Source organism: Macaca nemestrina, chromosome 7 (genome assembly GCF_043159975.1).
Source record: "Macaca nemestrina isolate mMacNem1 chromosome 7, mMacNem.hap1, whole genome shotgun sequence".
Classification (NCBI taxonomy): domain Eukaryota; kingdom Metazoa; phylum Chordata; class Mammalia; order Primates; family Cercopithecidae; genus Macaca; species Macaca nemestrina.
Genome location: NC_092131.1, coordinates 28,242,910 through 28,265,926, shown reverse-complemented (window position 1 = coordinate 28,265,926; position 23,017 = coordinate 28,242,910). Strand labels below are relative to the sequence as shown.

The following is a 23,017-nucleotide window of genomic DNA, read 5'->3' as shown; positions in this document are numbered from 1 at the left end:
CTAACGCAAGGGCTTACAGCCTAAGAAGAAAGTCCAGCATTTAGAGAATGGTGACCTGTCTTTTCTTGGCAACTAATATTATGAACATCAATTTCTCATCACTTGTGGCTTCAAGAAATTCTCCCATCAGAGAGATGAATCACCTTTCTTCCAGGTCTTCAAAAAAAATATTGAAAGTCTGTGGGAGATAAGCTTAGAAACAGTGACTGAAAAGGAGAAAAATTCAGATTTCAATCCTCGGGGGTTTGCATAACAAATAATGAAGTATAGTCTTATAGCTCATCTAAGTACCTTGGTGCATCCTTTGGGTACAAGTCCCTGTTTATTAGACAGGCATGGTGACTTCTAGATACATTCTTCCAAGACATCGTGATAATTTTACTTCCTTAGTTTTTCACATGTTAGGCGATTCCAAGATTAATAGTGTATAAGGTTGTTTGACACTTGAATCAATTTTTGGTTCTACATAAACAGCATCATTTCATGCATACCTCAGCTGAAAATTAGCAGTTATGTATTAGTGCTTGATTTTCTAAACCAGTATTAAAATTACCTTCCAAAAATGTTTCAGTTGCAGAAGGTACTGGTGGTCAGCAGGTCTTCCATGAGTTGGGACACATTAGCCAGTGTCACCCTTTTTCTAGACAAGCAGTTCTACAAGAATGGTATTGGAAGAACAGACAACCTACCTGCAGCATCTGCCCTGTCTTGTTCATATTGTGGACAATCATCAAAAGATAAAAGGGCATATGGAAGATTTTGGCAAATGTCTTCCAGTTTCTCTGCCTTGAGTACACTGGTTAGCTTTTGTTTTCAGAGTTGTTTACTATGAATATCTTAGATGTAGCAGGAGAAAAATCTTATATTTTCTTTTTGTCTAAAACTCTGCTGTTCAATATAGTAGTCACTAGCTATTACCTAATTAAAATATGGCTAGTATGAATAAGCAGATAAATTTTAATTCATATTTCAGTATAATTTCCATTTAAATTTAAAAACTCAAGCAGTGTAAAAAACTTTTCATCACACAATTTTTGTTCTAATAAAATTATGTTTCACTTAAAGCACTGAAAATTTAGCATTGAGTTTCAGTGTGCTGTTAAGTATAAAAATATACTAGATTGTAAAGACTTCATATCAAGATATAAATTATCTCTCACAGTTTATATATATATTAGATGTTGAAATTATTTTGATTAGATTGGGCTACACAAAATACATTATTACAATTAATTTAACATTTCTTTTTACTGTTTTAAATGTGAATCCTTGGAAATTCATAATTGGATATGTGGTTCACATTATGTTTCTCTTGGACAGGGCTGAGCTAGACCATTCTGAAAAATGTAGCAATTATTTCTCTATGGCTTCATAAAGAAAATGTCAATCCAAGGCTGAGGATTTATTTATGAAAATCTAAAGACAGCCGGTTTTCTTGATGGTTCATGCCATGGGGGAAAGGCCTCTATCCCAATATATAAGAGGACTAATCTTGGGATGGATTTTTTTTTTTTTTTGGCCTTTTATGATATTCTTTAATACTTTCTCCTGTGCTTGCCATTCTGCCTTGTATGTAACATTGCCTTTCTAGCAATGGGGTTAAAGGTTTTTCCTTCCTCTCCTTTTTGATCTGTAAAATATGCATTATGGGGAGAGGTGAGCTGATAGGTGAGTAAGGTCATTAAGGATGCAGCTTGGCTTAGTTGGAAAGATATGAATTCAAATTGTTTTTCTCCCAGATATATACTAATATGACCTTGGGGAAATTGCTCAACTTTTCTAAATTTTAGTTTGCTTCATCTGAAAAAGATACCTAATAGGGAAGTTTTAGATATTAAAATCAATGAAATTTAAAAGAATCAAGAAATATGACAATGCCTAGTATATACCGGGCCCTAAAATGTGTTCTGAACCAAGAGATCCCTGTAAGAGTTAAAGGAACAGGAAAGAAACACAAAAAGCGGCTCAACCGTCAAAGACAGATTTATTTTGGAGAATAAACCTGAGAGGGGCTTCTGGTCAATTTTGGACAGGAGTGCTCTCTCTTACAGACTAAGAGTATTTATTGGTTTTAGGGCAAGGGAACTTTATCACAGGCTTGTAATGTTTCTGTGTGGGGAAGAAATTTAAGGCAGGGTTGGAATGTCTCTGTTTGGAAGGGAGGTTATCTTGAGGCTGGCCTGTCTCTGGTCGGGGAGGGGTTTATCTTATGGTTGGAATGTTTCTGGCCAGGGATGTTAGTCACGCTGACCTTAGCCATTAGGCTGATGCCGTTTGGATTTAGGCAGTTTTTGATCAAGGGGAACTTTAGAACAGCAGTGCATATCCAAGATAGTGATGCTCCCACTGTGTCAATCCCCAAGTTTTAAATGTGTATCTTTACTTAGTGACTTATGGAGTCATAACTATTAGGACACATACAGCAGTAAGTCTAAGGCATGTACCAGCTTATCAGATGGATCGCCTACCTGGCAAAGGGAAGATTCTCTTTCTCTACTACCTTAGTCCTTCTTTTTACACTCTGTGCAGGTTTTCAGTTCTTCCACTTGCATTAAAATTAGATTACCTCTTAGATTAGATCAAAAGATTGTCCCTGGTTGTGAGAAGAAAGAGTACTTTAAGCTAGCACTAATCCCTTAATACACCATTATATTTGGGTACATTTTTTTCCTAGCAGAAAAATTATTATTCAGCCTTCTCTGAAGTACTAAAAGTCCTTTGCCAACGTCAGCCCACTGCAAGTTAACCTGTTATGAGATTTGTTTTGTGCTTTGGAAATGCTTGTCAGACAAGCTTTCAACATTGAGATGTGTGATTTACATTAGTTTGCATAAGAAAATGTCACTCCAGGGACAAATTTCTCTCTTTATCCCTTCTTATACTACACAACAGACAAAGAGGGTTAGGTGGTTACTTTTTAGTATGTGAGTAATCACTTGGGATTCACAGAAATATTAGATGCAGTGTTATTAGTGAAACCTTAGTTCCCTTTATAGATATGTCTTATGTCCCATTTGTAATATTATTATTGTTGTTACCAAATGCAAACTTTATTTCTTAGTTTGTGTGTCCAGAATTGGTGGGTTCTTGGTCTCGCTGACTTCAAGAATGAAGCCACAGACCCTCACAGTGAGTGTTACAGTTCTTAAAGATGGTGTGTCCTGAGTTTGTTCTGATGTTCGGATGTGTCCAGAGTTTCTTCCTTCTGGTGGGTTCGTGGTCTCATTGACTTCACGAGTGAAGCTGCAGACCTTCATAGTGAGTGTGACAGCTCATAAAGGTACTGTGGACCCAAAGAGTGAGCAGCAGCAAGATTTATTGCATAGAGCTAAAGAAGAAAGCTTCCACCATGTGGAAAGGGACCAACCGAGGCGGAGGCCACTGCTGCCTAGGGTGGCCTGCTTTTATTCCCTTATTTGGCCCCACCCACATCTTGCTGATTCGTCCATTTTATAGAGTGCTGATTGGTCCGTTTTACAGAGTGCTGATTGGTCCATTTTGACAGAGTGATGTGGTGCATTTACAAACATTTAGCTAGACACAGAGCACTGATTGGTGCATTTACAATCCTTTAGCTAGACAGAAAACTTCTCCAAGTCCCCACTGGACCCAGAAGCCCAGCCGGCTTCACCTCTCATTTGGATGCTTGGTCTCAACCTGACCCATTACCTCCTTACCTTCCTATATCTTAGGGTCACTTCATGCTTAGAGGCAACTTGCTGAAAGTGAAGGTCAGCGTGATCCTTTCTCTTAGAAGACATATCCCTTTCCTGGAACTTAGGTAACTGATTCATAGCCTGAGTCAGTCTTTTGCATCTGTGAAAAAAAATGGAAAAATGAACCAGACATGGTGTTTGCAGTCAGTCTTCTTTGAATATAAAATATATAGGCAGAGGAAAAGATTAAACCAGGCAGATTAACCTCAAGACCCAAAGACGAATGCTAAAATGTACTCTAACGTGAAGGGTTAAGCATTCCAGGATGCCCATTGGAAGGTTCTTTATCCAAAGCTTCTCTACCCATTCCAACCCCAGCATAAACATCAAATAATTTCTTTTAAAACTTGAATATTCAAACAAGAAAGTAATTTTGAAGATAATTTTTAAATCATGGAAGATAATTTTTAAATCATTATGTAGTGATTAGAGGGGGAGAAATAAAGGGTAATGTGAGAGTTTAGAAATAGGTGCTTTGAATAGATACAGAGATATTGCAAGGATAGATAAACTCACTATCTTCTTTGCAGTATAATATCATTGGTGCGAAGATTTGGGGTAGAAATCCAGTGTGGGGGCCGAGATATGATCATTATGTGCAATATCATCTTCAAAAAGTCAGGTCATGGTTATCAGTTTGTTACAAAGAACATCTTAGTCTCATTTCCTGTCCAAGGCAGGAACTTTCCCCTGAACATTCCTGAGAGAAGATAACCTATTTTGTGCTTTAATCACCCAGTCTTCTACCAGAGGTTGAAGTGACATTTTGGCTCCATTTTCTCGTATTTTATACAAGAAGCTGGGAATTCCAGCATCTTACTCTGCTCATCAGGGATCCTGAGGGAGCTAGTAATATGCAGAAAGGATGTCAAAGGGCCATGTTACTAATAGCTGTGGAAGCTCCATTATCCACAAAGCAGAGCTTATGAAACAGTCTATACTTAGGCTTGAAGCCTAAGCACAATCTATTCTACTTCCCTCAAAATCTATTTCTTAGCACCATCAAGACTGGTTCTGTCCAGTGGGATGTGGGTTTGGGGAGAAGCAGAGGAAAGATTGATATCATGTGGAAGCTGGAAGAGACAGAACACATCTCTTGGTGCATTTGAAGGTACAGTGACTCCATCCAGTAGTAAAAGGTGTTCAAATGAATGACTTCAAATTTGACCAGATTATCAAATGCTGCTTCCCCGATAAACAGCTCAGACATGGGTTAGAAGAGGTGGACCTGGGATGGGAAACAATGCAGATTCTCATGTTTAAACAGCTCCAATTCTCAGAAAATTCTTTTAATTAACTGCTGTTTGTCTTCTACATTGCACTCAAGCTTAATTCTGCACTTTTAAAATCAACATATAAATTATAACTTTCTCTCCTATGGTAACTTTTCAAATGTTTTTTGACATATCTATTCAGTATCAAGCTCCCTTTTGAAAATTGGGCCATTATTTCCCAACCTCCAAGTTCTGACTGTTTTTCCATAATTATTTAAAGACTCCTAACAATAGTGCCATAATCATAACTATAGGTCCCCTTTATATCTCAGGTTGACATTCATTTGGTTCTAATCCTTGAACTCATTTGAAGATTCTAATTGCTCTCATATTCTCTTCTTTTCTATCTGGAGCTTATCTCCCAGATAAGCATCTGTGTTGTGATTCATCTAGAGTGGAGATTATTTCTCTCATGAGGAAAGAAATTAAACATACCTAGTTCTACTTTCTCTGTTGCATCACGTCTTCTCTTTTAAGTAGTAGTCCTAAACCTTCTCTGTTCTTCAGTAAGATCATAAATGTTACTCCCTAACCTAAAACAAAGCAAAAGAAAACCTTACTTCATGAATTATTATTGGCCTTGTATGCAAGACTGAGTTGATCCCAGTCTCAATTTACCTGATACCATCTATTTTAACAATAAGAATAACAACAATGATGAATATTTATTTAGAGCTTTCTCTGTTCCAAGCACTGTTCTGACCACTTTACATATATTTACTCAGTCAACTCTAACAATAATTACTGAGGTTGGCCAGGCTCAGTGGCTCACTCCTGTAATCCCTGCACTTTGGGAGACTGAGACAGGTGGATCACCTGAGGTCAGGAGTTCAAGACCAGCCTGGCCAACATGGCAAAACTCTGTCTCTACCAAAAATACAAAAATTAGCCGGGCATGGTGGTACATGCCTGTAATCCCAGCTGCCTGGGAGGCTGAGGGAGGGGAATCACTTGAACCTAGGAGGCAGAGGTTGCAGTGAGCCAAGATTGTGTCACTGCACTCCAGCCTAGGCAACAGAGTGAGATTCAATCTGAAAATAAATAAATAAAGTAAATAAAAATAAATAATTACTGAGGTGGCTATTATTAATATCTCTATTTTGGTGATGTGGAAACTGAACTTAGAAGTTAAGGGGCTTGAGCAAATACACTGGACTAGAAGGGTGGAGGAGCTGAGATTTGAAGTTTCAGTGCCGGCATCTGGTTCCAGGGTTCATGGTCTTTTACCATGATGCCATGCTGCTATGTCTACTTATAAGAGTATGTACCCTTTTATGTTCTTTCCTGTTTTTGTGAGCCTTATTCTATCTTTTATATATTTTTAAACTCTGAGCTCCTTAGAGAGTTTCCAATGACCAGTCAAATTTATTTAGGTCCTCTGAATAGGCTCTGAATGGAAGAAAGTGTTTTTCATCCCTGAGACCCACAGGAATACTTCAAGGTTCAAGGTCAAGGCCTGAAGGAGAAAGTATCACAGCACAAATAACAATGTTAAAATTCAAAGGAAGATAAAACCTCAAAATAAGATATTAAGGTCAAATACTAGAATCTACAGGGACACTGTCCTGGTTAAGAGGCAATAGAAAGGAAGTAGCATAAGGTGATTCAGCAGGGGAGAGATGTGAGACCAACGGCGTTAGATCAGTGGAGCTGTAAGAGAGACTCTCCAAATTCAGTTATGGAGGAGAATGCCAGAAGAGTGGGGAGAGACTGAGCTTAGAGATTCCCAAGTCTCCTGGCAACTCTAAATACCAGGGGTACTAGCACCCGGGTCTTTGCTTCTAATGCCATTCTCTAATAAAAGGGACGAGGCATTCTTGGAAAAATGGCTAATTGTAGCACAGAGCAGGGAATAGACAAGATGAGCCCGGAGCATTTGGTAGTGACAGAAAAGAAGAAAGTGCAGAAAGAAAGAAAAAGGAAGGAAGAGACGGGAAGGGAAGGGAAGGGGTGGTATGGAAGGAAGGAATGAAAGGAAAGAAGAAAGGGAAGGAAGGAAGTCCAATGAATGGGATTGGGGTCTATTTATATCTGTGTTCTTAACAATCCTCTTTATCAGGGATTGGATTCTTGTTCTTTTGTTTGTTGCCTTCTTTGTTTTTTTTGTTTTTGTTTTTGCTTTTTGAGATGGAGTCTCACTCTGTCGCCAGGCTGCAGTGCAGTGGTGCAGTCTTGGCTCACTGCAACCTCCGACTCTGTGGTTCAAGCGATTCTCCTGCCTCTGCCTTCCGAGTAACTGAGATTACAGGCACACGCCACCACGCCCAGTTAATTTTTATATTTTTAGTAGAGACGGGGTTTCATCATGTTGGCCAGGGTGGTCTTGATCTCCTGGCCTCGTGATCTGCCCGCCTAGGCTTCCCAAAGTGCTGGGATTACAGATACGAGCCACCGCACCCAGCCTGTTGCCTTGTTTCTGATAGGAGTCCAAGACTCTTCAAGCTATCTATATGGCAAAGACAAAACTACTCTTTCTATCCTGTACTATAATTCTACCTGACAAACATATCCTTCATGCTCCTTGTCATTTTGAGCAAATAGCCTGAGCTTACCTCACTTTCATTTGAACTTCCTCCCTCTTTACTGCCAAGGTACACTGCGTTCCTTCATCTTTGTGCCTGAACAAGCCCCCCTGGCTATAATCTTCACACTGACCCCTCATTCTCCAGAGTACATGCTGTTTGCTGCAGCAGACTACATGGCCAGTGCTCTTGCTAGGAGCAGATCTAGACATCATATCACCATGGTCTTCATTCTGAAGTAACCTTAGAAGTCCCACTTTCAGTTCATAACATTAAAGCAGAGGTTACAACTCATGTGACTGACTACATGGGCCATATAAAATAAATGAGTCAGCGGGCCTAAGATCAGGAAAATGATAGCTCAGGCAAGACTGACACTAATTCTTGGCCTCTCTGTCTAAGAGACAGAAGAGAGTGCTGGAGACTGTGGCACCCAGGAGAACCCAGACCAAAGAGGGCAGCCACTGCTCAGCTGCTGCCAGTCATCACAGCACAGGAACGGTGGACCAATACTATGAATTTATCTTCTTTTGAAAGACAATTCAGAAGTCAAGACTTTTATAAAAAGTCTGAATTCATTACCTGTATTAAATTTTCTTTGATTTAAAACACTGATCAGTTTAATACAACATGCCTGTAAGATATTACACAGCTACTGCAAGAACCTTGCCTCTGCATAGAAGGAGAAAGATAAGCACAGTCGATTGTTTTCACAAGCCCGGTGTCATGCAAACAGGATTAATAGCCCAGTTCTAGGCTAACAATTTCATAGCAACCATGTGGTTATTATGTGTTGTATATATGAAATTATGCCATAATGAGCTGTCTCCTAACAAGATTGTGCAGGCTGTAAAGCTGTTTTATAGCTCCAAGAGAGTTGCTCCTGAGTTCATTGACAGTGGTTATTGTTTCTTTCCATCTCACTTACTTTGAATTTAAAAATGCTCACCCTGCTCTTTCTTCTCAGTTACAAGTTTTAACATAGTGCACAGTGTTTCTTCATCTTATGTTCTTTGAAGAACCTTTCCCATCTCTTCAGGTATTTCTACCTGTTCCAACCTCCCTCCTGATAGCGCCCCAGTAGTGAGATGGAATGTGCTGGAGGGGTTTGACCAGTTCTTGGGGGATTTTCACAGTCACCTGTCTATGGTTTCTGTGGGATGGGAACTTAACAAGCTGAAATTAGCAAAAGACAAAACTGACGTTGTTTAAACACATACTTAACAAAAGATCTAACCAGTTCCTCCTAGAACTAGAAGATATTTGAAAATTACAGAGGTGCTTTTTTTTCCTATCACTTTCTTTAAAACACACTTTTTCATAGATAATCTTATCTTTTTGGCATCAATGATTATTTATAATTCTTGAACAATTTCCAAATTTAACTTGTAACCATATTTCCAACTCCCTGCCAGGTGTCTGCGCTGGAATTACCTGATTGCATTTGATTGTGGCTCAAGTCTGCTCACTCAGCTTTATTCCGTGGGCTGCCCCCCTCCTCTGTGTGGAGCCTGGGAGCCTCTGGAGACAAATCTTGACTCATTTCTCACCTCCCAACAGATCAACCAGTAGCCACACCTGACTTAAATGCCATCTGGAATCCAGTTCTCTTTCAGCTCTTGCATTTCTTACAGGAACTTTTACAGTAACTTCTGAACTGTTACTCTTGCCTCTGAACTGCCTCCTTTCCAATTTATTATCCACAAGTTCCCTGGAGTTATTTTCTTTAAAACAAAATGATAGCTTTGTTTCATTAAAAGACTGTCAGGTTACTCCATTGGCCAGAGGGAAAGGGAGAAAGCAAGCACGTGCCCACACAATCTTTACTGGGGTATTTGTTAGTTAATACATCTTTCAAGCCTCATCTACTTCATCACCTCTTGCGCCCCAAGTTGGAATTACACATGTCATTGCCCTGTCCCTGCATATTTTCTGGCCTTATAGAACTCTGTGCCTTTATTTATGTCGTTCCTTCTACTTCAACAGGTTCTCTGTCCTACCATGGATTGTCTAATGACTTGTGCATATGTTCTTATCCTAGGAAGCAAAATATTTATTCCTTTTCCTGTATTCTTTGATACCTAGTTTATGCATGTCTCATGGCACTTATTCTAATCGGACCTTGTTCTTGTCATTTTTTTCCTTTTTGGGGGGAGTTTAGGACCCAAGTCTTTGTCCTTTTTTGGTTTAACTAGTACCTTACACGCAAAAGGTAGTCAATAAATGTTTGAAAAAAAAAAAATCTCCGTTTGATAATTAGTTGAAAATTTCTTCAGTTAATGAAAACTTGGTACAACCAAAGAAAAATGAATTGTCAGAGTTTACTATGCTCCATGAGATATCTCTTTTCATACAGGTGTACTGTAGAGGAATGGAAGAGTGGGAATATAAACAAATATGAAAAATTCTCAGAACAATCTTATTATTATTATTATTATTATTTTGAGACAGAGTGTAGCTCTGTCACCCAGGCTGGAGTGCAGTGGTGTGCTCTTGGCTTACTGCAAACTCCCCTTCCCAGGTTCAAGTGATTCTCCTGCCTCAGCCTCCCAAGTAGCTGGAATTACAGGCTCCCGCCACCACACCCAGATGCTTCTTTTTGTATTTTTAGTAGAGACAGCGTTTCACGGTGTTGGCCAGGTTGGTCTCGAACTCCTGACCTCATGGTCCACCCGCCTTGGCTCCCTAAGTGCTGGGATTACAAGTGTGAGCCACTGCGCTCTGCCAGAACAATCCAATTTTCTATTTGGGTTTTTTCTTTGTTGTTTTTTGTTTGTTTGTTTGTTTGTTGACAGACAAGAAAGACTGTCACCCAGACTGCAGTGCAGTGGCGCGATCTCAGCTCACTACAACCTCCGCCTCCTAGGTTCAAGCAATTCTCCTGCCTCAGCCTCCTGAGTAGCTGGGACTACAGGTGCCTGCCACCACACCCAGCTAATTTTTGTATTTTTAGTAGAGATGGGGTTTCCCCATGTTGGCCAGGCTGGTCTTGAACTCCTGACCTCAGGTGATCCACCCACCTTGGCCTCCCAAAGTGGTAGGATTACAGGTGTGAGCCACTGCTCCTGGACTTTTTTCTTTTTTTTCCTTCTACTTTACTCTTACTCTCCAAAGTTAATTCACACAAAACCTCCCCAATAAAACGGAAGTGAGGTTTAAATTCAGACCGTAATTTAGCCAGTTGACCAAATGCCATTTTGTCTAAGAAAATAAAAAGCTACCGTTGTTGTTATACCTCAGAGCAGAAGGTCTTTCTTCATTTTATTCTTTAAAAACATCATTCAGGGTTGGGTGTGGTGGCTCATGCATATAATCTCAGCACTTTGGGAGGCTAAGGCGGGCAGATCACTTCAGGTCAGGATTTGAGACCAGCCTGACCAACATAGTGAAAATCTGTCTCCACTAAAAATATAAAAATTAGCTGGGCGTGGTGGTGGGCGCCTGTAATCCCAGCTACTCAAGAGACTGAGGCAGGAGAATCGCTTGAACCCAGGAGGCAGAGGCTGCAGTGAGCTGAGATCAAGCCACTGCACTCCAGCCTGGGTGACAGAGTGAGACTCCATCTCAAACAAAATTAAAATAAGTAAAAAATAAAAACATTGTTCAATTTATAGTTAGTATGAAGCTACACCGTCAGACTTTCCTTGTGTTCGTGATAATGGCTCAGCAGTTTTTTGAAGTGTCATTAATAAGCCATGTTAGCAGGAATGACCTACACATATGCATGTCAGGAGGACTTGAGGCCACTGCTCTCTTTGTGTCACCTCGACGTCAGCCTTGATAATTGTCCAGGGCCTTTGACTTCACAGCAGTACCTGGGCTTGTGTCAGGTTGAGTTCTATGATCACATACAATTTTCATCAGAAACTCTAATAAAACTATTTTTTTCTCAGATGACTTCCCACATACTACTAAGTGATCTGGGAGAAGGAGTCCTAGGGTTTGGATGGGATTCTGCCTTGGGCGTATTTTGCTCTACTGGGCCCTGGAGGCCTTGCGGATGCGGTCAAGATACTGCTTTTGTTTTTTTTTTTGTTTGTTTTTTTTTTTTTTTGAGACGGAGTCTTGCTCTGTCACCCAAGCTGGAATACAGTGGCATGATGTCGGCTCACTGCAACCTCCGCCTCCCAGGTTCAAGCAATTCTCTTGCCTCAGCCTCCTAAGTAGCTGGAACTACAGGTGTGAACCACCACGCCCAGCTAATTTATTTTTGTATTTTTAGTAGAGACGGGGTTTTGCCATGTTGGCCAGGTTGCTGTTGAACTCCTGACCTCAGGTGAGCTGCCCGCCTCGGCCTCCCAAAGTGCTGGGATTATAGGCATGAGCCACTGCGCCTGGCCGATACTGCATAGTTTTGATGGCCATCACTGGTACAATACCCTGCACATGCCAAGACTGTCATGCCTTGTCAGCTATAATAAAAAGCAGGAGACAAATGGCCTTTTGTTACCTGAAATGATGGATCAGTCTGTATGTGCAAGGATGCACACTGTCAAGTTCTTATGGGTTAATCACGCCAGGCTGATGGAGGTGCTCCATGAGTTCCAAAGTAGAAGGAGCTTGAACGCCAGCCTATGGCTTTGAAGCAGTTGTTTTCTCTGGAATTAGCTAATGAGGCTCTTTGTTTGAGGATTGGAAAGCCTCCAAAAACCCACTCAGGAGGGAAATTAACAAATGTCTTTTTTGTTACCTCCAGATAAATCTTCCTGATGAAATATGCCACTGGTCCACCTCTTCAGTCTTCTCTCTTCTTCTTCCCCATTGGAAGCTCAATTACCATGAAGGCCTAAATAAATAAATAAATAAACGAACAAACAACAAACCAACCAAATAAATAAATAAAGCAGATAAACCCTGGTTCTTTGCTTTAAAAAAAGTTGCAACAAAGAAAAGGTTTAGAGTAATTTCTAGTTAGAAGTGGCTGTGAGATTCACCGTCTTCTGGTGATATTTGAAATACACTATATTCATGCAAATGTTTCTGATTATTTAAACACATTATCTGTATATATAATTACCAGTAGCTGCTGGCATTATCTGAGCATGCAAAAGTGGGAACAGCAGCACTAACTTGACACATTTCAACCAGTGTGGGCCATCTCAGAGAGTCACAGTTACTAGTAAATCTCTGCATGAACTAGATTTTATAAGGCATTATGATTTTTTCATAGCTTTTAACTTTTCATTGATCATCAGTTTTACTGATTTTTGTTAATATTGGAAATTTTAATAAATGGTTTGTGCACAGGTACTTACTGAGCATCTATTACATGCCGTAGAATATTCTGATTATTAAGGATGTCAAGGTATGTAATCCAGAGTCACGGTTTTCAAGGAACTCTGTAGATAATTACAGTCTAATACATGGGTGCCACTGTTCTAGGCAGTGTGGCAGAAAAGAATAGTGTGGACAGGCCGGGCGCGGTGGCTCACGCCTGTAATCCCAGAACTTTGGGAGGCCGAGATGGGCCGATCATGAGGTCAGGAGATTGAGACCATCCTGGCTAACACAGTGAAACCCCGTCTCTACTAAAAATACAGAAAAATTAGCCAGGCGTGGTGGCGGGCGCCTGTAGTCCCAGCCACTTGGGAGGCTGAGGCAGGAGAAAGGCGTGAACCCAGGAGGCAGAGCTTGCAGTGAGCTGAGTTTGCGCCACCGCACTCCAGCCTGGGCGACAGAGCAAGACTCAGTCTCAAAAAAAAAAAAAAAAAAAAAAAAAAGGAAGAATAGTGTGGATGCATTCAGAGGATTTAACTAGGAGAAAACTGAGGAAGGGGATCTTAGCAGAGCCAGTATATTAACAGATGTATATGACAGCTTACACTGCTGTAAGTAATCCATTTGACTGGCAAGTTTTGCTTTAGAAATTGGATAAATATTGTTAATGAAACTTCTGTGTAAGTTACACATGAATGTATTCCTATGTGTATGTGTGCATGCATTTGTATACACTTGTGGGTATGTGTATTTGTCCTGTGTCACAATAAAATGTATCTATTTTTGGACTTTGGAGTCAAAAATATTGGGAAACTGTCTATGTAGGTAATGGACACAATAGAATTTAGAAAGCAACCTTTACAAACATTGCAGATTTGTAATTTTATTTTCTAATATCATTGATATAAAAAGTTGAGTGTACCAGCCAATTGTAAAGAAATAATCTTTTCCAATGAAAACACAGGTGTTTTTCTCTTGGCCTATGAATCACTCTTCTAACACTTGGAAAAAATTAAAGAAATATTCAGTGATGTGTAGAATTTAAACCCCAGAGAGACAGGAAGACACTGTATGGCTCCAGATGCAATATGCTAGTGATTTTGCCAAAAACATAACGTAAGAAGCCACCAACTCTCACAGGGAAAGTCGAGAAATTCAGTATTTGCTTGTAACTTAGATATTTCTTTCTTTCTTTCCCCCCTAAGAACACGTCTTTTCTCATGGGAAAGGGGAATTTAGATAATTAAAGCAGAGGGAATAAACATTTTCAGGACCAAAGAGAAAATAGCTATTTGAGTCACATATTTAAATGCTAATCTACAAATTTTTTTTTTTTTTTTTTTTTGAGACAGGATTTCACTCTGTTGCCCAGGCTGGAGTGCAGTGGTGCAGTCTTGGCTCACTGCAACTTCCTTTCTCCCGTCTTGGGCTCAAGCCATCCTCCCACCTTGGCCTCCTGAGTAGCTGGAACTACAGGCATATGCCACCATGCCTGGCTAATTTTTTGTCAAGACGGGGTCTCACTATGTTGCCCAGGCTGCTCTAGAGCTCCTAGACTGAAGTGATCCACCGGCCTCAGTCTCCCAAAAGTGCTGAGATTACGGATGTGAGCCATCACCGTGCTTGGCCACCAAATGTTTTTCATAGTAGACTAGGGCTTTATGATCCTGTAATTTTTTTTCCTTGTGGAACCATTCTGACTATATATTATAAAGCTGTCAACATCTGATTTTCTTGATAAAGATCCCTGGAGTTTTTGAGCTTTTTCTTTTCAACATAGTGCCTGTGTTTTATCTTGACATTTGCTTTAAAATCATTGCTGAAAGTAATGAGGATTCTGGAAAGAGCATGGTTCAAGATTTTGTACAACTGATATAATGATTCTGAAGCAAATAATGGGAAAGGGGAGAGTTTGAGAATTTGGTGGCCTTAGGGTAAGCTTATGATTTGTTTTATCTTTCCTCATATCTACCTAATGCTGTGAAATTTTGGGATTAGATTTGGACTGGGGACAAATGAGGAATGGAATTAGTGGAGGGAGAAAGGGTTAGGAAAGTTACAGAACTTGGCAAGGTTCTTGGAGATGGGGAATTGATTTCTCTGGTGTTGTGAAGTGTCATCTTCCTTCTTCACTTAAACTGAAGTACAGGAAGGCTTCTCCTGCTGCCCCTCAGTTTCACTGTGTCACCATTTTTAGTAGGGATAAGCAGAGACTTGTTGTGGGTAAGGATAGGAAGGAAGGTGATGCTGATGAATTTTTCCTGGTGTTAGGTTAGCTGCCAGCCGGCCTGGCAATGGCTCTGGTCCAGTCAGCCTGGGGCGCTTCTAGTATTCTCTGTCATGGGGCAATATGTTAACGAATTAAAATGCCAAATAGAAATGAGACACAATTCCAAAGACATGTAAACTGAAAAACACCTGTTCCTATTTGTTGATTTTTTTTCCCTACATATACTTTAAAAAAAAACAAACAAACAATAAACCTTTATGTAAGTCTGTCATGGGGTGCAATAAAAAAAGTGTTTATTGATGAGCCATTTCCAATTTAGGCCTTAAACTTCAAGACCCAATTCTAAGACTCATATGCTTCAAAACGTTCTATATAATTCAGCTCAAAATGATCTTCCTCTCCTCTAGATCTACAATGTTTATTGACTCCATCCCTCAAAGAGCAGTAATGCATCATGTTGAAATAAAAATTGAACTGCAAATCTGAAGACTTCAATTCTAGTTCCTGATCATTTTTCATAGTGTATTTAATCACACATTTTAACCCCTAGGTCTCCTTCACTGTGACTCATTATGGTGAGTTCGCGTGAGAAAATGTTCACCATAGGACACTAAATTCAAAAGAGTGACTGGTAATGATTGCTGTCCCAAGGATGTCCAAATGGGAAAACCATTATCAGTCTACACTCTAAACCAGAAGTGGCTTATTCCACCAAAAGAGGTTAAGGGCTCCTTACCACAGTCACAAAACCAGAATATATATTCTTTCGGAGAAAACCTAGATGCAGGGCATGAGATTAGAGCCCTAGAATGGCATGTCAACAACTAGAGCCTGTTGAATAGAAGTCTGGAGAATAAACAAATTGATAGATTGATATTTGAATCACCGTCATAGTAAGAGGAATAATAAGATTTTGAATCAAGAAGAGGAATTCTACCACATGCAACTAGGAAGAAAAAAGCAAATTAACTGTGACAACACTCATTAGGGATTATCATTATATCTTCAATGAGGAAGTAATAGAGACTGATTATTTACTAGGCATCCCTTATTGATCCCTATTTATCACTACGTAGAGTAAAATGTGCAATTTTTCCCTTCACTGTGTGGATTTCATTAATTTATACAGTCATCACATATTGATTGTACATATACTGTATACCAGACACTTTATTAGCTTTAAGAATACCAAAACGAATATGCCAGATATAGTATCTAACTTCGTGGAGTTTGTAGAGAGATTTTTGAACTGAATTGCTCAGCAGACTAACACAAGAACAGAAAACCAAACACCACGTGTTCTCACTCATATGTGGGAGTTGAACAATGAGAAAACATGGACACAGGGAGGGGAACATCACACACGGGGGCCTGTCTGGGGGTAGGAGGTTAGGGGAGGGATAGCATTAGGAGAAATACCTAATATAGATGACAGGTTGATGAGTGCAGCAAACTACCATGGCACGTGCATACCTATGTAACAAACCTGCACGTTCTGTACATGTATCCCAGAAGTTAAAGTATAATAATGAAAAAAAAAGATGTGCAAATAGAGTCACGTATAGTATAATAATGATCTGGATATGGCCTAACTGATAGAGTCAGCATTCTGATACTAAGAGAAAGGAAAAATCAAAACAAAATAAAGAAAAAACAAAGCAGACAGTAGCCTTTAAGAGTTTCCTTTTAAAGAAACATTGTTACCTGGGTTCATTACATGTTAGGAAGTACTATGAAGCACTTAATAAACTTCAGGTGGTGGTATTAGGCAATTAACATGTGAAATTCCTCATATGGTTGTTTAAATTTTGTTGTGGTATTTAACAGTTTGCATGTTTATGGCCTTTTCCTGCAACTGAGTTGTAAAATCCTTAAGAAAGACAGGAGAGAAACTAGCATTTGTTGACTGGCTACTACGTGTCAGCCACAGCACTAGCTACTAAACCTATGTCATTTTATTTAAATATGAAGGTCAGAAAGTATTTCTCATGTTCCTGGTATCTCCTGCACTGCCTAGTGTAATATTTCATACTTACAGGTGCTTCATCAATATTTGTGTTGGTTGACTTAGCAATTTAAACTACTTCTAAATGGAGTTAAGTGAATTTTTCCCAAAAGACTCATGCCCTTTTTTAGGAGGCACACTAGCCCTTTCCATGTCACCTTCCTTAAGAAGCAGGGCAAAGAGACAATAGTTTTTATACTGAAATCATTTGTTTAATTGTTCACCCATTTATCAAAGCCTCTGTAGAGTTAAAGACAAATACATTGCCCAGGTACCCTTTATGCTGCAAGTTCTGGACAGATAGCTGCCAATGCCTGAAAATAGTGTAAATTAATTCACTGCGTGAAGAGAGCAACTTGCCAGTGGGACATGATGTAGACCCTTCTAGAGTATGGGGTTTTCTACTTGGGCATCGTCACCTGTTAGTTTGTTGGACTGCTGCTGCTGGGGAAAGACCCGGCCATTTCATGATGGAATGCGTCATCTTCTGGAAAGTCAAATTCAGGATGTAGTTTCAACTAGTAGTAACTATATTTTTCTATCTTTTAAAAAGTGAAGGAGCAACAGACCAGTCCATACACATGGACAGACTTTAGGGCTCAGTTGCTAAAAAGATAGAAGTAAAATATTATAGAAAATGCTTACAGTACATGTTAAGTGAGAAAGGTAAGGTAAAAATGGTTTACGACCTATAACTGTGTGAAAACTAACCAAGGAGACACACATCATTTAAAAAGATTTAATGTTGGTCAAATTATACACAATGATTCAAAAGTACTGGAAGTTGAGGAGGACTAGCAAGCCAGATAGTGTGTCTGGAATTGGTGGGTTCTTGGTCTTGCTGACTTCAAGAATGAAGCCGCGGACCCTCGTGGTGAGTGTTACAGTTCTTAAAGATGGTGTGTCTGGAGTTTGTTCCTTCAGACGTTCAGATGTTTCTGGAGCTTCTTCCTTCTGGTGGGTTCGTGGTCTTGCTGTCAGGAGTGAAGCTGCAGACCTTCGTGGTGAGCATTACAGCTCTTAAAGGTGGCGTGTCTGGAGTTGTTCATTCTTCCTGGTAGGTTCGTGGTCTCGCTGGCTTCAGGAGTGAAGCTACAGACATTCGCGGGGACTGTTACAGCTAATAAAGGCGGCATGGACCCAAAGAGTGAGCAGCAGCAAGATTTATTGTAAAGAGCGAAAGAACAAACCTTCCACAGTGTGGAAGGGGAACCAAGCAGGTTGCTGCTGGCTGGCTTGGGCAGCCTGCTTTTAGTCCCTTATCTGGCCCCACCCACATCCTGCTGATTGGTCCATTTTGATAGGGTGCTGATTGGTGTGTTTACAATCCCTGAGCTAGACACAGAGTACCAGACAGAAAAGTTCTCCAAGTCCCCACTAGGTTAGCTAGATACATAGTACTGACTGGTGTATTTACAAACCCTGAGCTAGACACAGAGTGCTGATTGGTGTATTTACAATCCCTTAGCTAGACATAAAAGTTCTCCAAGTCCCCACTAGGTTAGCTAGATACATAGTACTGACTGGTGTATTTACAAACCCTGAGCTAGATACAGAGTGCTGATTGGTGTATTTACAATCCCTTAGCTAGACATAAAAGTTCTCCAAGTCCCCACTAGGTTAGCTAGATACAGAGTACTGACTGGTGTATTTACAAACCCTGAGCTAGACACAGAGTACTGATTGGTGTATTTACAATCCCTTAGCTAGACATAAAAGTTCTCCAAGTCCCCACTAGACTCAGGAGCCCAGCTGGCTTCACCTAGTGGATGCTGCACCGGGGCTGCAGGCAGAGCTGCCCGCCAGTCCCTAGCCGCACCTGCACTCCTCAGCCTTTGGGCGGTTGATGGGACAGGCACCACGGAGCAGGGGGTGGCGCCCGACAGGGAGGCTCGGGCCGCGTGGGAGCGGGGGCTCGTACATGGCGGGCTGCAGGTCATGAGCCCTGCCCTGTGGGGAGGTGGCTGAGGCCAGGAGAGAATTCCAGCACTGTGCATGTGAGCCGGCCCTGCTGGGGGACCCGGGGCAACCTCCACAGCCGCTGGCCCGGGTGCTAAGCCCCTCTCTGCCCTGGGCTGGCGGCACCCGCTGGCTGCTCTGAGTGTGGGGGCCCCGAGCCCGCACCAGCGCCCGCCGGAACTCAGGCTGAACTGTGAGCGCCCCTGGTTCCTGCCCGCGCCTCTCCTTGCACATGTCCCGGCAAGCAGAGGGCAGCGACTCTGGCCTCGGCCAGCTCAGAGAGGGGCTCCCACAGTGCAGTGGTGGGCTGAAGGGCTCCTCAAGTGCTGCCAGAGTGGAGGCGGAGGCCGAGGAGGCGCTGAGAGTGAAGGATGCTAGCACATTGTCACCTCTCAGTAGCACCAATGCTCATGAAGAAATTCCTTATCTTTCAGAAAGCATTATTGTTCAGTGGTTTTAAGTTTTGGATGTGCACTCACATTGCCTATATGGAATCCTGGCTCCACAAGTAGTTGTGTGAGATTGGGAAAGTTGCACTTGTTTAATCTGTAAAATGGAAAATATCTGAGGATTAAATTAAAATATAGCTGGATCATGCATAGCACAATACATGGAATATACTAAGTCATGAATAAATAGTACTGTTGTCATTTCTTTGACATTAATTATTGAGGCAATTAGGAAATTTTCTGTCTAGTTAACATATAGCAAATCAAAGTAAGCTGTGAAAAATATATAATGTGCTATGGTAATAAGACACTGAACTGTGATGCTATTATTTGGATTTGTCTAAATCCACAGAAGCATCAGAAATTCAGATACATCAATGCCAATGTCGATGCCTAGTAAATTATAGTCTCAGAAACATAAAGATTCTACATGTTTTCCCCTTCTTTGCCGTCTTTGTTTGTATTTCACCCTATTACTATTATCACCTATATTTATGGTTTTTTCAATCATTTGTGAGTGCTCGGAGGAAATTCATTGGTTCAGTAGTTGAACCAGGGCAGTGAACGGTACATGAGGACTCTCAGACTCTGAAGAGCTGGTCAGGTGTCTCTGGCTAACCCACTTCTAGAGGATAAGGAGCTGCTCCAGGGACATATCCTTCCTCTGCAGTACAGTGATCTTTTTGCTGATGACTAGAAAGTCCAGGGGGAAAGGACAGTCAGACAGGGTGGCAAACTGATGGAAAGGCGGGGGGCAAACTTTCTGTAATCATGTAAAAGAAACTGCCAATTCCCATGAAAATCCATTGTCTCTTTTTCTTATTAACAAATCCCCAACAAGCCACTGTGGCTCAAGCCTGTAATCACAGCATTTTAGGAGGCTGAAGCAACAGAGTTGCTTGGGGCCAGGAGTTTGAGACCAGCCTGGGCAACATAGTGAGGCCTACATCTCTATATAACAATTTTAAAATTAGCCCGGTGTGGTGGCACATGCCTGTAGTCGCAGCTGCTCAGGAGGCTGAGGTGGATCGCTTGAGCCAGGAGTTCAAGGCTGCGGTGAACTAGGATCAAGCCACTGCATTGCAGCCTAAATGACAGAGCAAAATCCTGTCTCTAAAATAATAATAATTTTAAAATAAAAATAAAATGCTAAAACAAACCAAATCTACAATTGTCTTGGCAATATCCCTGCCTTAGTTTTGTAAGAAAGAAAATAAAACATTTATTACCTTTTCTAACAGTCAAGCTGGTATGTTGCTTTAAGTTTGACAAGTATCAGGTATGCAAAAGTGTTGAGTGGCACATACAGAAAGACTGCTTAAAGGCATCTGACTACGGTGCAGAGGACATCCTTTGTCCTTCTTGCTGCCCATACTATGAATGTAGTGGTTGGATCTTCAGAAGCCTATTTAATCATAAGGTAACCTTAAAGATGGAAGTTATGATTAAGAGTGCCAGAACACAAAGTTAAAAAATATAGAAGTCTCAGATGAAATTTCTGAATCAGTCTTCAACTATAATGCTTAAACTGTTTAAATGTGAAAGGATAAAATTTGGGGCATTTATGCCACTATTTTATGTTATCATTGTTACAGTGAGTACAATTTTTAATTGGTATATATGTAAGATTTGCTCAGATCTCAATCAATGGTTCTGCCTCTAAGAGGAAAAAGCTTAATTCCAAGCTGCCTCTCTCCTATCTATGAATATCCCAAGCATCACAAAGTACACTTCCAGCTCCTCAGACCCTGTCCTTGTTTTGCGTTGTTTAGCCAAACCACTTCTTAACTTCAAGTAGCAAAAAGATTACTCACATTAGCATTAGGTTCTCTTATAACAAGTAATTGACAAGAATTGTACCAGTGAATAGGTGTTGCCCAAAGATCTTTTAAAATTCCATATGATCCCAAATACTACCAAATCCTAAAAGACTTAACTAACTGGCTCATTAACCAATGCACACACATACTTACTTATTTCACCCAGTATGTGTTGACTACCTTTTGCCCACCAAGAGCTAGTCAGGTTCACATTGCCTAGCTCCTAGGGACAAAGATAAATCAGAAACCATTCTGTCTAAGTTAGCCTTTCATTTTAGCTTAGCAGGAAACACACTAAACCATGGCTGAAATATGCTAGAAGTTGGTAGCTGGTGATGCCTCTACCACACCACAGTGTGGTTAATCCAGCATTAGACTTAGTTGGAATCACTTTTTTCTTCCAATACTGGCATTTTTACGAGTAGATGGATGGATAGATGAATATCAGTATCAAAAGGTCCGTGCTTTGTTTTCCAATAGCAATTCATGTCCAATTATCTGACTACTAGGACAGTTATCTGCTATGGTTGTTAGAAACTTTGGAAAGCAGTAAATCCTCCAAAATTGTCAGTTTTGAAATCTGAGAGAAAACAGAATGAACAGATAAGAGATGCTTCAAGGCAGTTCAGCTCTGTGATGGTTCTGTTGAGATAGAACACACATATGCAAAGTGTTTGAAATAAGAATTTCCTTCGAGGAGAAGCACAAAGGGAATAGAAGGCCCAGCATTTGTTACTGGCCTCAGATAAGCTTACTGTTCACCTATTTATCAATGTAAACAAAGCCCAATTAGTTTGTAGCTGAAGGAAGAGAGGACATGGCCAAAGATGGCCTTCATGAACTTTTTTTTTTTTTCTGTGTAAAGTATGGAAACTCATTTTCAATATTGGATTTTGACTGGATTGTTCTTCTACCCAGAAGCTGGCTCTGCGGAAGTTATGATCAGATCTTTGGAAGTAACATTTGATCTACTGCTGAATATAGATCTCCTTCCTTCCCTCTTCTACTCCCTCCTTGCTTTTCTCTCTCTCTTATTACACTGATTTCATGCAAAATTAATTATCAATCCTGTCACATCTTGCACTGCTAACAGTGGTCACTATTGAATTATGGGGAACGTGAACTGAATTTTCAGCAGCCTAATTGCTTCTCCTGTGCCCAGCAAAATGTTACATTAAATACTCACAGCAAGCAGATTGTATTCTATTTCCATAACAAACTGGCGGGATTTCATTACCAGAATCCCTGGCATCTACTCACATGACTCTTTCCTAACTGCCCTATCAGGCTGCTCTTGGATAAAGTAAGTTCCTTTCCAAAGCTGCAGCTGCCTAGTGAAGTATTGAAACATTGTAGCCACTTGTAGGCCAAAAAGGAAAAAAATAACAATAGCAGCAAGTGGTCCATGAAAGTGAAGTGGAGGTATTAAAACTAGACTGGGTGTTCTCTTTTGGAAGATGACAGACTGAGTCCCACAGTGCCTCACTCCATTCAAAGCAATTAGGAGTGTGGTGACAATGGATCTCCAGGGCCATCACAGTGTTTTACCTAAAGATAACAAGAGATCAGCCCTTAGTGACAGATAACTAATATATTCTGTGAACACTGATTGAGAGTTTGGGAGTTTCTACTGTCCGCCTGAAGGAGCTTAGAGAATACGTACATGGGAAGACAAAAATGTAAAGAAATAAATGTAATGCATTGTATAATGCATAATGATAAATGCATCTTCAAGGTACCTAAGTAATTTAGAAGATATTGCAGTGGGAGAAGAGTACTGAGATATTCACCAAATTCCTACCAGAAAATTTAACACTTGAGATGG

At 40.5% G+C, this 23,017-nt stretch overlaps 1 protein-coding gene and 2 long non-coding RNA genes across 22 annotated transcripts in view; 1 reads left to right on the top strand and 2 right to left on the bottom strand.

Moving 5' to 3' along the window:
• LOC105495829 (neurexin 3) overlaps nucleotides 1–23,017 on the top strand; it is a 1,710,602-nt gene that overhangs the window by 1,444,296 nt on the left and 243,289 nt on the right. The gene's annotated exons all lie outside the window — the stretch shown is intronic.
• Nucleotides 3,783–12,286, bottom strand: LOC105495828 (uncharacterized). The gene is made up of 3 exons (XR_011625680.1): nucleotides 12,203–12,286; nucleotides 5,426–5,523; nucleotides 3,783–3,816 (listed from the first exon to the last, which is right to left on the bottom strand). It is a non-coding gene; the product is annotated as an uncharacterized lncRNA (long non-coding RNA).
• The window catches only part of LOC139364231 (uncharacterized), a 34,162-nt gene continuing 28,834 nt past the window's right edge, over nucleotides 17,690–23,017 (bottom strand). Inside the window, exon 3 of the long non-coding RNA XR_011625679.1 lies at nucleotides 17,690–18,084. This is a non-coding gene — a long non-coding RNA (uncharacterized lncRNA). The remainder of the gene's footprint in view (nucleotides 18,085–23,017) is intronic.